General features: G+C 38.7%; 1 protein-coding gene across 1 annotated transcript in view; it reads right to left on the minus strand.

The window, feature by feature from the left end:
- Cacna2d3 (calcium channel, voltage-dependent, alpha 2/delta subunit 3) overlaps positions 1-18191 on the minus strand; it is a 935068-nt gene that overhangs the window by 234455 nt on the left and 682422 nt on the right. The gene's annotated exons all lie outside the window — the stretch shown is intronic.

Here is an 18191-nt window from a genome sequence, read left to right on the forward strand (position 1 = left end):
CAAGAGACTTTTATCTCCAATTAACCACATGCACATGCACACATGCACAAGTGTCACATGTGTGCATGTGCACACACACAAACACACAAACACACAGAGTCAAAAGTGGAGTGGTGGCTCAAGTGGTAGAGCATTAGCCTTGAGCTAAAAGAAGCTTAGGGACAGTGCTCAGGCCCTGAACAATACATACATACATACATACATACATACATACATACATTAATGGTAAGCATCTGGAGGTCTTGTGAGAAATCACAGAATCCAGGAGTTCATTTTCCCCAAGGTAGGCCTTTTTATATCTATAGATTGTTGAACACTAGTCCCAGATGAAAAAATAAACAATAAAAATGATAAAACCCTGAAAATCATAATTAAGAAGTTAACCACTGGACATTGATCAAAATGAACTTATCAACTCAATGGCAGTGATGGGAGGGAGCGAATGAGTGGGAAAGAGGGAACAGCTGACACTAAGCAAAAGAAAAGAAATGTACATATCACCCGATGTGGAAGAAATAACTATTGTCAAAGCTCATAGAACTCAAACTATTTAGATCACAATAAAGACAATTTGCCCCATGAAAGTTAGAATGTGTTTGTAACTTTAACTAACTGTCACTATACCACACTCCTGTGAAATTTATGTAATTACTTAATCACAATAAAAAATTGCAAAAAAGTTAATCATTTCTACTGAAATAAAGACCACTAAAAATGGCACGTGATACATGCTTGATACATGCTTGAAATCCTTTGGATCACATACTCTAACATTCATGCCTTCATCTGCACTGGGTGGGAAATAAGCAAGAGCATCTCTTCTGCACCATTAACAAATGGCAAAACAGTCTTAGGACACAGAAGTAGACTTTGTTCTATCCACCCAAACCTGGTTTTAATTTTCAGCTCTGAATCTTTATAATTAAGCTGGCTATGCCTTCATGTCCTTAGATTAAATGTCAAGTCTTCTCCAACATCGTCATGAGGATGAGATCTGATACCATCCAACATGGTATTTGGGATACAGAGGAACTAAAAGGATAGTGGGCTCCTTAATCTGCCTTGAAGATCACACAGTAAAGCAACAGAATTCACACTATGAAAAGCAGAATGAGACAGAAACCTGTGGTTCTTAAGCATCAGGAAGTCATGGTGTGGCTAGATATGTGTCCACTGATTTGATCAATCTCTAATCTAGATGGTTTCTGAAGGTATACTTTAGATGTAACTTAGATTTAAATCAGAACACTTCCAGTAAAGCAGATTACCCTGCATAATATGGGTGAGTCTCATTTAATCAGTTGAAAATCATAAGAGAAAACACAGGTCCTGCAGGAGAGGAGGAATTCTGCCTTCAGTTTGCCTTCAAACTCAAGACTGTAAAATCAAAACTGGCTGGAACTTCCTACTTGCCAGCCTACCTTCCAAATTCAAATTTATTAAACTGTAAAATCATGTAAGATGACCCTTTAATATAACTCTCTTTCTTGATCCATGCACATCCATATACACACAGGTCCTCTTTCTCTATTTACATACATATATATATATATATGCATGTATTATCTCTATATATACTTATATGTGTATGGACATATGTGTGGTATGTTTTGTCTATATGGGCTCTTCTATTGGCTCTGTTTATTTGAATAAACAAATTTATTTTATCAATATTAGCAAGTAGTACTACTATAAGATTAGTTGACAGCTACTTTTGCCAGGAAGTAAGTTAGCCAGTTTGTGCTGTATATAAGAATTTGTGGAAACAGTTCCAAAGTCTTGCTAAAAATATTTAAAGTATACTGTGGCTGCCAATGGAGGTGTATAAAGTCATTTCAAAAGCAGAACTAACACACAGTCAACTGCTCTCTTATAACTCTTCCCATATTCCAACTCCTTGATTAATCCTTAATACTATACAGAAAACTGATTTGAGCTGATCCATAACCCTGGACAACTTCTTCTTTGCAACCCAAATCAAAATCTCAAGCAACACCAAAATGGACCATGGATGAAATAAAAATGTACCATTGTCTGTAATGAGAAATGAAGTTCTTTTTCCTGCAACTAGTAATAATCAGTTATGAATCACTAGTAATTGTCCTGGCAAATACAAGATCATAGGGAATGAACTTCTAAATAGTAAGCCACATTATAAATACCAACTTCACTCAGGGGCTAATTCCAAAGGTAATTAATGCATCATTACTCTAAAAACAAATCCCTATACTATTGCATCTGTACTGAGCCACTCACTTATCTGTAACAGTCCCAGGTAAACAAAAGGAAATGCAGCGAATCCAATCTGGCAGCATTCATGCATTCTTTTCCTTAAGCCCAAATTTAGACTGGAATGACCAGAACCCTAACTTGTAGGTTTCCCATGTCTAATCATATGGCCACAAGGACTGGTAGGAGCTCCACAACATTACTTGAACAACATCAAGACCTCATCTGGCTGGGATCGGGTAGATATCATCTATATCCTAATCAGGACACTGAGATCTAAGGATCATGGTTCAAAGTCAGCCCATGTAGATAAATCAGAGTGATTCTTATCCTAATTAGCCAGCAGAAATCCTGGTCTGTAAGTGTGGGTCTGAATTCTGTGAGTCTTAAACACTTCATGGAGAAGGATAGTAATTACAGTTCATTTGCACTGCCAGCACAGCACGTTATGATCAAAAGGCATTCTGTATTCTTGCTTAGGAAATATCAGCCAGTGGCAAGGCTTTTTCTTCCAGACCACCAAGCAAAAATTATGCAGCCAACTAGGGACAGAAACCCTCTGTCCCTCCTACTCACTAGGGGGTCCCTTTTCTGTAGCGCACCACCTCCCCCCCCCCCATCCTGGCTCTTCAACTTGAGGTTGCTGCTGAAGTAAGAGTATAGCTTCAGATTCATACACATGGCTTCCAAGAAAAATGCAGATGTAAGACAATGCTCATTTTCCAAGGGGTTAGAAACAGGAGATGGGGATCACCATAGTCCATCTGGACAAAATCCCATTAACTTAAGTCCAAATGAGAATCTTCAAATGAAACTACTGTTCCATTACACTTACCCAGGCTTTAAACAGGCCTCCAAAATGCTTGGTGTGGTGTTCTGTTGTATAATAAGTGTATATTATTCCATATCCTTCATTTCCTATTCTACATAATGGAGGCTGTTCTGGTATCAAAGGAAATGATGAATAATAATACTGAACATCTGGTTTATAAAACACAAACTTGCTCAACGGATTGACTGCTTCCTGTCAGCTTCCCAAGTTAATCATGCATGTGGGCTCATATGAATATGCATTCGGACTTATGTGCGAGGTCTGTGCAGCCATGCCAGGCCTCTGCTCTTAATGCCTGATGAGTTTCCCATGGATGGCACCAGTCAAGAATGTGGCCAGCCCTCGGGTGTGGCCCCAGCTAGCATAACACTACCAGATTTGTGGTCTCTCCACTTTGCTGCCGGCTTGTCATTACTATTCATTGATTTCCTTACTGAACTTCCCTTAAGCCTTGGCTATGTGCCAAGTTTCATGTCATGAGCTGCAAAGACAATTAGGAAGAAGACCTGGGTCTTATCCCCCGGGAATATGAAGCCCACTCGGGGTGATAGCAAAACTAGTGAGGTGAAGGGGGAAGAGCTGGTGAGGTTTGGCATGCTGGCTCTCATCTTCTTCCAGTCTAACTTGAACTAAGGTCAACATTTCTGGTATTTGTCAAGGCTCATGTGACACATTCAGAATGCTTCCTAAAAAGCAGATTTATCAGTAGGGAAAATTCCATCTGATTTCATTCTCTTTATACTAATGTCACTTTGAAGTAAGGTAGACATGATAGAATTACTTAGCACCTTTGTTTTTTCTTTCTCTTCAGGTATCATCCTCCTTTACAGAACTCCTCTTGAACCCCTCCAATCACAATATTTCTATGGCAGTTAATTTTTCTTACCCAGAATGTGTAGCTACACACCCAATCCAGATGTTCCATCCAGAGCAGTGTGTGTGTGTGTGTGTGTGTGTGTGTGTGTCTGTGCACATCTATACTATCCAGGCCACACAGATTAGCTTAGTAATCAAACACATGATTCAAGCCAAGTTCCCCATGATTTCTTTTCTTTTCCTTTGTTTTCTATCTAGAGCTAATGGCAAAGATTCTCTGCTCTGCCTTTTTGGGTGGTTATAAAAATTTAAGTCTGAGCTGAGTGTGGAGGCTCACACCTGTAATCCTAGCTCATCAGGAAGATTCAAGACTGGCCTGGGCAAAAAGTTTGGTAGATACCACCTGGCCAATACAAATCTCAGGGCAGTGGTGTATGTCTGTGATCCAACTATTTGAGAAAAGGAAATAAAAGGATCAGAGTTCAGGCTGACTTGGGCAAAATATAGAACCCTATTTGAAAAAATAACAAAAGTAGGCCAGGAGATATGACTCAAGTGGTAGAGCACCTGCCTAGCAACCATGAGACCCCAAGTTCAAACCCTAGTACTGTCAAGAAAGATAAGGAATATAAGCTGCAAACTCATGTATATACACCAGAGAGGCAAAACTGAAAAAAATAAGTTAATACCCATGGAGGAGAAGAGGTGTGTATGTCTGTTTGTGTGTATGTCTGTGTGATAAGGAGATGAAAGAAGGGGAAAGTGGGAAAAGAAAAGAGAGAGAGATAAAGGGGAAAAGAAGAGTAGAAAGGATGGAGAAAGGGATCTCCTGAGGGCCTATGGCCAATGACATCCATGCCTTTCCATTATTGGGTATATATATAGTCAGTTATGGGGCCTGAACTCTGGGCTTTGGCACTGTCCCTCAGCTCTTCAGCTCAAGGCTAGCTGTCACTCCTACTCACTAGGGGGTCCCTTCTTTTCTCTGCCCCCCCCAACCTGAGATTGCTGCTGAGGTAAGAGTATAGCTTCAGATTCATACACATGGCTTCCAAGAAAAATGCAGATGCAAGACCATGGTCATTTTCCAAGGGGTTAGGAACAGGAGCTAGTTGAGCCAATGCGCCACTTCCAGCTTTTTCTGCTTATGTGGTGCTGAGGAATCGAACCCAGGGCCTTGTGCATGCAAGGCAAGTGCTCTACCACTGAGCCACCTTCCCAGCCCCTCTTTCTGTATTTTTACCCAGAAGAGTATTAGTTGCACAGGAGCAAGTTTGTTTCATAAATGACTCAGCTAACTCTTAATTCCCATTGGAGTTGTCCTAAGTGCCATACACAACCCACACGAGACCAGAAAGGCTAAAGGGAAAATAGCCCCAACATTTTTTTTTTGCTGTACCTTTTTCCCTAAGAGAAGAAATTGAGCTACTCTCAAAGCAGCAAAATACTACTAGGCAGCTTTTACAGAAATGACTACTTTATGTGATGGTATAAAAAAAATCCAATGTCATTACTGTTTATGAAAAAAAATCTTCATAATGAATAAAATGTTGGAGCTTGGGTGAAAAGTTGCAAAATCAGGGAACGTCCTCTGGATCTCCCAGGTAGAGACATACAAACCTGTAGGGAAGGCTGGAGGCAGACTGGAAAGCATGTGCTTGTGCTCTGTAGGTCCCCTGTACTGGGAACACTGGTGGGACACTGCTGCCAGAGGCAGCCTCCACTTTGAAGAACACCTGGTTTTTTGTTTTTGTGTTTGTTTGTTTTTGGTGTTTTTTTTTCCTTCTTCAATCTCTATTCAGCGGAAGATTGCCAGGGCTACAGGCAGGACCACTGTTTCTCCTGCAGCCGGAAGTCTCTGGGGAGATGCCAAATCCCAGAGAGGAAGGGAGTGGGTTTGGCCCAGAGAAGGTATTCAAACGAGTTAAGGGTCTCATGCTTGGAAGCTCATTTGAGGGCTGCCAGGTGGCTTTCAGAAGAGCCTTCTGCCAGATCTGCTCAGTCCTGGCAACTGGGGCTCCACAAAAGGTTGCACACAAATGGTGGAGGCAAGATTGTTTCTAAGCCAAGAGCAAAAGCTAATGTGCTGTCCTTAAATTGCCTATTGCTTTTGTACCTTCCTCTTTTTATGTTTGTATATTTTTCTTATTAAAACTGAACAACACATTGACTCTATTAACAGGGAATGTAACGTAACTACCTGAACATAATACTTTCTTACATATTTTATATAGATGTGTAATTTGTAAATACACAGCTGTATTTCTAGTATTTTCAATACCTGCTAATGAGTATCAACTTGCATTCTATAAAAAGGCACTTTCACCATCTAGTGGCAGTCCCATGAATTGCAGGCATACTACAACTATGTGCATTTCTAATAAAAACAAATTTAATGGGGGGGGGGAGGGAAAGGGAGGGGGGAGATGGGGTTGCAAGGGGAAACAAAGGAGGAGGTAACAATGTTTGATTAGAAATGTACTCATTATCTTGCCTGTGTAATTGTAACCCCTCTATACGGTATTTTCACAATAAAAAAAAATTAAGAAGAGGAGAATGCAGGCAAGAATTCAACGTATATCTTTAAAAAATTAAGAAAAATTAGGAGGGTGGGATGGGAGGGATGGGAAGAATGATGAAAGTGGCAACACTGATCAAAACTGCTATGGATCATGGGGCTTGATCTCAGGGCCTGGGCACTGTCCCTGAGCACTTTTGCTCAAGGCTAGCACTGGACCACTTCGAGCCATAGCACCATTTCCAGTTTTTCAGTGGTTAATTGGAGAGAAGAGTCTCACAGGGACTTTTGTGCCCAGGCTGGCTCTGAACCATGATTCTCAGATCTCAGCCTCCTGAGTAGGATTACAGGTGTGAGTCACTGGCCATCAATTGCTTTTATGAATGGTAACTCTTTTGTTCAACTACTTAAAGATAATAAAATAATTCAAAACAAAAATTAAATAAAAGACAATGCCATTTAGATACCTTCCCGATTGAAGCACAGGCTATGCCAAGCACTCATTTTGTCAATAACCTATGCCTTGACCGGGAATAGTGCTACGAGGTAGTATTTCTTCATGAAGCAGTTGGAAAGGAGACTCCCAAAGCATGCACCTCTAGGGATGTTAATAAGATATTCAGGAATGGAAGGCAAAATTTCCCAAATGTAGCCTGAGCAGAAGGGAAGCCATTTCCTTACCCACAGAGTATACCAATGGTTCTGGGTTCCCCAAGGCCAGCATCTGCTGCTGAATGACACATAATAAGAACTATGAAAACATGTGTTATGCGTAACCTCCATTTTAAACTCCAGAGCCTGAGGAACACAAAGTGGTTGAAATACATGGGAATAATCCTCTCCACAAGTTAATCAGAGAAAAGGGAAACATAGACCAAGAAAAAGGAGACATAAGCAGAATACCTAGGTAAAGATTCTTTTCCACCAAAACTCTCTCCTACCCACAACCGGAAAAAGCCCTCAATCCCTACCACTTTTAGTGGCTACCTCCTACATCTCACCCTTCTATCATCGTAACGCCACTATCCCTAATACTGAACAGTATAGAGTAACCACGGGAAAGAACTGGGTAAGGATTAACGGAGTATGCACAGTAGGTGAGGACATAACGCACCACTACAGAGACATGGTGGTCAAGGCTATCACATCCCTTGCTTGACACAGGCTGTTCATTTTCTTCTCATATTCTTTGATTTCCACTACTGTTAGAGATAAACATGACATTTGCTGGCTGCTATAAAAGTGGCCAAAACTTTTGATAAGCTTTACCCAAGAATGAAAGTAACTATCTATTTACTCAGAGGTCTAAAAGCCATTTTGGAATGGTAAGAGTAAGAAAGAATAGCTTGTTTCATTGGCAGGACCAAAAAAATGCTTGTGTAACTGGTGGCCATATGGCTGTGTATATATATATATATATACACATGTATACCATTAATGAACTAAAAGAGTAATTCTGCAGGATTTTTTTCCCTGAGAATTTGTATCCTAATTGTGGAATCTCAAAGTCCACATATGATCTTTCTTAAACCAAAAATAACTAAATCTTCACGTGACAACCTGGATAAATCTCAACAGTTGGAAAACAGAGAAAGTTGTGGAAGGATACATGTAGCTTGAAAACCTTTATATACAAATTTGAGCAGAAAAATGATGTTTTATCTACTGTGCATAGATACATGTATCTGCTGTGAATATAATTGACCCCAACAGGTAGAATGCAAACCAGAGCTATCAGGTTCAGAAGAACTTACAAAGCACAATCCAAGAAGATGGAGGACTGTTTAATAAAGTGACTAGTTACAAAGGCATAGGTAAATGCAGGGAACCTCCAAGGGATAGCCCCATGTCTTGGTGCTAGGAACATCCTCGGAGCCCTACCAGATCAGAAAACAGGAGTGACTAGGGACAGGAGTTCTCTCTGAAATCCACAGCAGAAACTATGCTCAGAAAGGTGCCTGATGAGTGCTTTAATCTTTCAAGAATGAACAACCAGCCCATGACAATCCCACAAATGACTCTAGTATATCATTCCATCAAAAAAAAAATCAGAAACACTTGAGTAAGTATGATTAAAAAAATACGTTTTTTAAAATCTAGATTGTGGGTACATGTATTGTTTTCTTATCTCTTTTATTATTAGAATAGCTCCTATCAATCTGATCCATAGAAAGCACCTTATAAATAAAACCACCTAAATAGAATGTGCTTATGATGCTTACTGCCCAAAACTAAAAATGAACAAAATAATGATAAAATGTAAAGCCAATTTAAAAGATGCTTTCTGTACAAATATCAAATAGTGGCTAATACTTGAACCACAGTGCCACTTCCAGTTTTCTGGTGGTTAACTGGAGATAAGAGTCTCATGGACTTTCGTGCCCAGGCTGACTTTGAGCTGCTATCCTCAGACCTCAGCCTCCTGAGTAGCTTGGATTACAGGCATGAGCGATGGGCACCTGGCAGTAAATGCAGTAAATACTTTTAAAGTAACTCTTCCTTTTGTTTTCCCTTGATTGTCTTGGTAAAATGAAGTCACTTCACAGTGAGAATATTCCGTAAGTGATATTTGGTTTCTGTCTAAGACATTTTCCCTCTTCTTACTGCATCATTATTACTTGTATCTGAGATTTGGAAATTCTGAATTCTCTTGAGATATCACTGTATTTTAAATCATTTAAATATAAGAGGAAACAGATTTCCCTCTTTGAACTTTAACTGCATCTTGAACGAACTGTATTACTTAATTTGTTTTATTCCTCTTTTTAACAAGTCGAAGCAACTCTGTGAATGATAATGCTGGATAATGTCAGAACATCTATATGAAAGTATAGAAACAGCTTTCTTATAATAAAATATTATTTGAGAAAATGTTGAGTGCAGCTTCCAGTTTTCCCAGTGATTCTGAAATACGCCTTTTCTTAAGACAGGCTGGTTTATGAGTAAACATCTTGTTAAAGAGATCATGCTGTCCTTGAATAGGAATACATATATAAATAAAGCCATGTTCAAGAGAATATTACTGATTAACATATCCAAAAGCTGTCTTGGAAACTGCTTTGTTTGTTTATTAGGGTATAACCTGCTTATTCCAAGAATGCCCTGTAATAATGACAATGAGAATTATCATAATGCATTGGATTGCAGCCAATATTCATGATGAGCTGACACATAATTGACCCCCTGTTGTGGCCAAACATTCATATTTTCACAAACGTGGTTTAGACACCTCCCAAATAGATGCCTGAAAACACAGCCAACTGCCCGAGCTTTGGGGCCCTGGGATAAAACCTTCCCCTTGTTTAAAGACCCCCTGAAATGCTGCTTCCTCCATAAACCCTTCCCTAACTATGTGGAAATGAGAACCAGATGTTCTCAAACTTCACTACAAAGATAATCATATTTATTCTAAAACCAAAGATACCATCTAGGACCATATTTGTGCAAACTGTTAATACAGTAAAGTCTCCAATCACTGTGGCTATGGAAGAAGCATTGGAAATAGGGTAGAACCTGTGAACTCCCAGAGCAGGAACTAGGAAGGATCTTTCGTTTATCTACAGTATTTAGCAGAGAGCCTGGTACACAAGAGGTGCTTGGCAAATGGTCCTTGAGTTAATTAATTCCAACATTGTCCTTTTACTTATTTTATAGAAGAGGCCTAGAAAGGAAAGGAGTCACGGAGAATTGGTACTAGAATTCAGACAATATGTGGAGACTTCTTCAAGTAAAAGCTTTGTGTATTGTGTCTCCATCAATGTGGACAATGAGACTGTAAGGAATTCTGAGAACATGGTGCCTACATGTTGCTGACAGAGGCAAAGGTTCATGATAGCCAGCCAATGTCACAGTGAGAGAGGACTTCTTAAAAAAAAACTTAGCTGAACATGATAATTTCAAGCAAAGAGAACTGAATTAACATCCTCAAGTAGGTTACTCAAACTTTAGTCACTTTTGTTTATCCACTCTTCCATTCTTCCCTCCATCTTTCCATCAATACATCTACTACTACATCTACCTGTGCATATCCATGATCAAACAGGGCTGGTTATCACTCAACTTTGCTTGAAATGTTTTACACATCTATGTAGCCTTATATAACACAGATCTTGCAAATGTGCCCAATAAACAGGTAAGGGAATTAAAGATTAAAAAGGTCACAGATGGATGGAAATTTGAGCCTTAGCCTACCTGTTGCCATAGCCCATATACAAATAAGTCTGCCCTCCACCTCCCATTTTGGAATACAAGAACACGCATTACATTTTAGAGCTTAAAATACAACAAAAGAGGCAACAACAAAAGCATCCTTAAAATCGGTATAGTAGCTAAGCATGGGGGGTGGGCTCCCATTTGTAATGCCAACTACTCAGGAGGCTGAGATCTAAGGATCAAGGTTTGAAGCTAGCTCAGGCAATGAAGTCTCACCTACAATTAACTACCCCCCCCCAAAAAAAAAAGCTGGATGGATAATGCCCAGATCCTGAGTTCAAGCCCCAGGATTGGTGTGCATGCATGCATACAGGCACCCACAAGGCATAATCCTTGAAGACTCCTAGGAAAGACTCAGCAGAATTATCAGCAAAGCGTCTAACTTGCTGCTTTACAAACATACATGTTCATAAAGGGGGATAAGTTTGTATGCTTCTTTAAAATACATTCCCGCACACTACCAAATTTGAATTTTGTCACTCTTTTCATGTGACACAAATGAATAAAAAATACAGACATTTCTTCAGTGTTCTATTGACAGAACATCATGTCCTTTGTAGCTAGTCATGTTTCATAAACCAGTTAGGGTGGTTAATAATAATGAGATCTATCAAAGGAAGCGGAGTGCTGGTGGCTCACACCTGTAATCCTAGCTACTCAAAAGGCTGAGATCTGAGATCACCCTTCAAAGCCAGCCTGGACAGGAGCATCTGAGAGACTCTTATCTCCAATAAACCACTCAAGAAACCAGAAGTGGTGCTCTGGCTCAAGTGGTAGAGCTCTACCCGTGAGCTGAAGAGCTCAGGGACAGTGCCCAGGCTGAGAGTTCAATACCCACAACCAACAACAACAACAAAAAAAATCAAAGGAGGTTAGGAAAAAGGAAAGCAAGAGGCTAGAAGCAAGTCAGCAAAAGCCATAGATGTGTCACAAGTGCCCAGCCTCCGAGTCACCTAACGTGTCCTAGACCTGGGCAAATTAGGGATGAAGCCAATCTAAGCACACAGAGCTCATGATTCAGCAAGTGGTTGATTCTGTGAGTCATTTCTAGAAAAAGAAAAGTCCATACCAAGGCATTAGTCCTTTGCTTGACATTTTTCTGCCTCATGAGACTTGGTTGGATTTTCTAAAATCCTTCAAGTCAACTCGAAGGGATAAACATCTAACTTTTCGTCTTTGAACTCATTTCCAACACTGCCATACATGATTGTGCAATTGCTTCAGTTTACCCCAGAGGGTCATTTCAGTTGGATTCTTTGGCAGGAGATGTCTGGCAGCTGTTAGGGGGCCATCCCTTCAGTTCTAATGGAAATGGGCTACATGTAGGTTTGCAATGATTATATATCCATTAATTGGAGGGGTTGACATGTGAATAGCAGAACTAGAAAAAAAAGTCTCAAAAATGTGAATCAATTTAGTAATAAAAACTGAAAGCTGGCTATATCCTTAAAATGATTAATTTTCCAGTTTTAATGAGCAGAACCAATACATTGATAGATAAGTCTTGTAAATAAAACTTAGATTTATTTTGTAAAAAAAAAAATGCCAGGAAAAGTAAAGGAGGTTGTGTCTATAAATCAATAGAGATGGGTGTTTTCTCCTGAGTCACTCATTTAAGTTATTTCTTCTACAGGAGAAGGCCTTCTATGAGGACTAGTAAATTCAGATTAAAATCAGTTGTGGTAATTTATACTGATTTTGATTTGTCCCTGCATTGAACGATGTTCTTTATATGTTCTCTCTCTAATACCATCAGGAAGAAATCCACATCTGACTGAAGAACACCTGAAGAATTTTATTGTTTAATCAATTTATTAAGGAATCTCTTGCAATTGTTCTTTAAGTGGCACATCTTTCAGTGCCTTGACCAACCACAAAGTGTAGATTCCTAAACTGCTTTTCAGAAAACATATCTAGTGTATTAAGTGATAGATACTGAGTATATCATGACATACAGGGGAAAAAAGCCCTCAAAATAGCAAGCCAACACTTGAAATTCAAGATTCCCTTTAGAACAATAATAAGGACCTACAGAATTGTGTTCTGAAGCAAGGAAATCAGAATACCTGACTTCCAGACATGTTCCTTTCAAAACTGCTCCAGGTTCAATAGGGGTGATGCTGACATTAATGCCAGGATGTCTCAAATTCGTGGAGCCTTTTGAAGTAATGTCTCTCAGTTCTCTGTCTTTCTTTTCATGTAGAGAAAGAGGTGTGATTTTATTCCTTTGGGGATATGATAAAAATTGAGATAAAAACTATTTTAACATGTCTGTTGCTTCTTTTATTTTGATCTTTCTTTGACTTTATAGAAAAAAAGCAGCTTGCCTTTGGCAATGTTATAAGTAGAGCCCTCTTATCTCAATACCTCGAGACAGTAGTATTTTATGATTGTGCTTGATTAAAAATTATATATCTTTAAATATTTTTCATTTTATTGTAAAGGTAACGTACAGAGGGGTTACAGTTACATCCTGCTTCCCCTTGTGACTCACCTTCTTCCCAAACCCAAGTTATAAGATTCATTTCCAACATAGTCTCTTGTGAGTATCACAGTTGCATTGGTTCACTCTTTGTCCCACCATTTCTGTAATTCTCCTTCCCCTCCCCAAATCAGATAGACTTATATACAAAACAGAGGGTACCAAAATCAGAATAGTGACCACAGGAAATAAACCAGAGGAGAAAAAAAAATGAAAGACAAGAAATAACTGTATCCAGTACACTAAAAAAAAGAAAAAAAAAGGAAAACAAAAGCTCTTATTTCCATATCATGAAGTTTATTTCAATTTAAAATCATTTTGTATCTTTTTGTACATATGCGTGTATATTTGGGTCAGGACTTGGCCACTGTCCCTTAACATTTTTTATTTTTTTTAAAATTTATTTTTAAATGCTGTATAGAGGGGTTACAGCTATTTTGTACTCAAGGCTGATACTCTTACACTTGAGCTACAGCTACACTTCTGGCTTTTTGGTAGTTAATTTGAGATAAGCATCTAATTGACTTTCCTACTTGGGCTGGCTTTGAACTGTGATCCTCAGATCTCAGGCTCCCTTGTAGTTAGGATTACAGTTGTGAACCACTGATGTGAAAGAAGACTTCTGATTCTTAGGACACTAAAACTTAAGTCCAGGACCACACAGCCTTGAGATATTAAGGATTTTGAAATCAGTTCTTGGTTTTCAGCTTTATATTTTTTGTTCTCTCTCGTATTTAAAGAATGCTACATAAATCGGTGTTTCACAATCATTTTGGTGCTTATCAATTCATCTGTATTAAACAATGTATGATGCTAATAGGATTGTAAATAATGTTACTGCTCCTGCTAGGTCTGCTTCTACACCACTTTGTTCCAGCAGTGTGCTGAGCCCTGGGCAAACTCTGCTCATACTTCTTAGGAAATTTCCATTAAGGAAAGAAATGTTGTTACCTTGTTAATATAGCCAGAAAGTCATTATACCTGAGCCTCAGATTCAAAGGTAAACTAACCATGCAGGGCTTCTACTCTACCTCCAGTTGACTGGGACACTGGTCTTCTGAAGCAGGGTGGGCTGCTCACCTCTGCAGTAAGAGTGGTATATCCACATCTGTCATGGTGGATACAGTCTGAGGGGCCACACCAGTCAGTAGAGCATTCTCCAATTAACAAACTGAAAATGCCATCCATATCCATCTTTCAACCCACCTTTAAGCCAATGCAGATGTTTCCTCCCATCCAGAAGTGTAAGATAGGTATCATCTACCAACTGAGGTGCATGACGATCAGACTTCAACCACATACCAGTTATCATTGTAGATTGTCCCAGGCAAGCTAAGCTACTGTTTTTACAAACATTCAACTTTGCCAGTTTGGTTGCCTGTACAGTCAATGCAATTGCATACACATTTCCACAACTGAGTTGGGTCTCCCGCTTTTTTTTGTTTATCTCTGGGAAAAGTTAAGCTTACAAACATTTGTTAGCTTAAGCCTTATCAGTCTATTCCCATTTCATGTATTTGATTTAGTAATAAAATTAGTTCATGAGTATAAACAGATAATTGCTTCCTTATAAAAATAATGTGTTCACTGAACTCATCATAGGTTTGAAAACATAGAAATGTATTAAAAATAAAATAAATGGTTTCCTTCTACCATTAAGAAATAGCTCCCACTAAACATATCAATTCATTTATTTGCAACACTTTTTACTATACCTATTTGTTTATGCCCATTCTCAGAGAGTCAAGGACATAAAAGATAACAATTTGATTTTTCAGGTGCTTGTGCCTGTACCTTGGGCTTGAACTAGGAGCTTTAAAGTCTTTGTCAGCTTTCTTGCTCATAGCTGGTGCTCTATCACTTCAGCCATACTTCCAGTTCAACTTTTTTTCTAGTTATTTAGAGAATCTTTTGGACTCTTCTGCCCAGGCTGGCTTCAAATCTTGATCCTTAGATCTAAGCCTTCTAAGTAGCTAGGATTACAGGCAAGAGCCATTAGTGCCCAGGTACATGCTGTTGTTAGTTTATTTTATTACATGAAATTGACCTAAAATAATTTAATATCTTCCTAATAGTCCATCATTTGGAAGGCTCATTGACTTCTGCAATTTTTTTTAAATTTCTAAGTATTTTGGCTCTTTTTTCCCATTGTTATAAATAAAATTGCAAATTATTGACTTGTTTAGGTTAGGTTCTGCAAAAGAGACCACTAGGTGAAAGAATGCAGGTACAAAAGTTTTTAATATGCACTGAAAATGCTTTCTTGAAGGCTTTTTACCAATAGTCATACATAATCATGCAGATGCTATTTTTCAAATTCATAATTAAATTGAATCCCATTTTTACCTTGCTTGTATCTTGAGTCTAAAAATAGTTTACAAATACTTCTAATGGAAAATGGAGAAATATTTTTTAAAAAGAAAATAATATAAAAATGGAGCAAATCCACAAGTTGGCACATACTATAAACTTGTTTAATTTCAGCAATTGTTTCTTTTCCAAAAGAAAGGCATATATCATAAAATAACAAACTTTCAAACATAAAGATTCAAATGCAAAATTAAAGAAAGAAATGCAAGTAGTACCCTGCTTTCAAACAGAGGTCTGGTCCACTATAGGTCAGCATGGGGCTTCAGCCGGGATGCCTATGTGCTATTTTTGGGGTGTCCCATCATCAGCAAGCCATGTGCTTTGAATCATTTACTTTAGGTCTCGAGCACAGGGTTGGACAGGGCCACCACAAAGGGGTCAGCTAAGATTCACAAAGTGTACCTCTTTCCTCAGCAGCAGTGCAGCCTGCCTGGACTGCCCCAAATACATGTAATACAGGACTAAGGTGAAGAACAAACTATTTGGTTAAGTGGCCATCGTTGTGGTTGGGGAACACAACACCACATTCAGATAACTATGGAATCCCTCACACTGGCCACCAGAAGAGCTGAAGTGACTGGACAAATTAGACTTAATCATTTAAATTCAGCCATCATCATCCTTCATACTGTGAGTCTATTAATCTTAATAACCTCAGCTTGGCAATACCTATCAAAGGTGCCCGTATGTTCCTGTAAGATAATAAATGATAAAGAAAAACAAACTAGTTTATCAAAATAAGAAATAATAGTTTATATGCAAACTAGTCCTAAACCAAAACCAAATGTAAATCACCTCTCACTTCATTTGCGTTAATTTAGCTGGCTATATCATTGTAATAAAACACTAAAATCACTAGATCTGCAGTTCTATGAACGCAGCGACTTCACAAACTTTCAATATTTTATTTTCAATGACAGATAATTCTATTGCTCAAGTATGGAAGGTAAATGAGGCAAACAATAAGAAATGCCCCACAGTTGCTAAAATCTGATTACACTGTGATAAGAGGTGAGCCAAATAACTTTGTATCCAAAGAAAGTGATGATGTGAGATGATAGAAAGCAAGAAAAGGGAAAAAAAGAAAAAAGGAAGGAAGGATGGAAGGTAGGGAGAGAAGGAGACTGGAGAAAGACAGAAAGGAGGGGGGGGCAAGCAACCTTTAGATAAATGAATGCTTCCCTTTATTCCCCAAAAATACAATGTAAGAAAGGAAACAAAGAAAATGCAAATGGATTTAGCCTCCCATTTACACCCGTGTGTGTGGGGGGGGGAATTAATAAAACAGTTTATCCTGAAGGACCAAAAACTCCAACTTTCATTTAAGAAGTTAATTTATGCAGTCCCCAGTCCTCATACAAGTAAAAGCAGCACAGAATATCCCAGCAGGCATAGAACAACAGATCTTGAACCCTGCTGTGTTTGTTCAAGAAGGCAAGTTAAGCTATTCCTAACAGGAAACAAAACACACGGTCAGGCTATTAAACAGGGATCATTTTGCTGTACAGTGCAGCTCTGAATGCATCAATTGCCATTCCAAACAGGATTAGAGATGTGGTTTGCTTTAACTATGGTTTTGAGAGAAAAAAAATGCTCATGCCTTCTTAGAATCTTTAGGCTGATATTAATCAACACAGTGTCAACAAAGTAAGACAGAGAGCACCAAGGAAAGTATCAAGAAATTGTCTTTGGCAAACTCCAAAGTGGTAAGAAAGCAGCAGAAAATGAAGGGGTGGGGTACTAGTGTCCAGACAGGTAACCCACATGATCAGCCACATTTGGAATTGCTAAAAGAGTATTCCTGAGTAAGTATCCAAGGCTCACTCTGCATTGATTAAATCTACATTGATTAAATTAACCCTACTTTTACCAACTGATGCACAGGCAGAAGCTACTTGAATGAAAATGCAGTTTGCAAAATATTTTGTTAGTCAGACTATTGAACAGAGAGTTACAAATGGCTTTGGGTGGTTCTGCTATGACGTTTTTTAAAAATCTTTTATTTTCACAGAAATCAACAGCTAGCACGTAAGAGAAAAGGAAAGGATAACCCCTGTTTTCACTGTATTTGATGTTGGTATTATTTGTGGAGGGGAAGGGAACAAACAAATTGTTTAAATAGGGATACAGGTGGACCCACTGCAACAGTGAGATGTACAAGACGTTATGTCCAAAAACAAACTTTACAACTTTGGCGTGGGGACTGGGAATGGGTGGTGGTGGGAGGGGGGAGATGGGAAGGGATGGGAAGGGGAAACAATGCTTGATAAGAAATGTACTGATTCCCTTGCCCATGTAATTGTAACCCCTCTGTACGGTATTTTCACAATTTAAAAAAAAAAAAAACCAAGAGAGTAAACAAAGAAAAGAAAGCAAAAAGAATAGAAAAAGGAAGGAAAGGGAAAGCTTGGTTACATACAGATCTGTCTTTGTGGAATTCAAAGATAATACAGTGGAAAAACTGGCTTGATTTCCACCCAAAAGAATAGATTTGTGAGGATCAAAGGCATTGGACCTAAATTGCTACATGGTTTTTAGTTAAAACTTCAGATACTACCTCCATATTTGGTGAAAGTATTCACTATTCATCAGGAGCACTAACAGCTAGTACCCTAATGCTGTAACAAGAGTTGAAATTTATAGGACCTAGCAATTCTCTTAGAGGTTAACAAATACAAACAAGGCTTTTTACTGGAAATCACTGTTCTAAAAACCTGCCATCATTACAATTG

Source organism: Dipodomys ordii, unplaced genomic scaffold (genome assembly GCF_000151885.1).
Source record: "Dipodomys ordii isolate 6190 unplaced genomic scaffold, Dord_2.0 Scaffold132, whole genome shotgun sequence".
Taxonomy (NCBI): Eukaryota; Metazoa; Chordata; class Mammalia; order Rodentia; family Heteromyidae; genus Dipodomys; species Dipodomys ordii.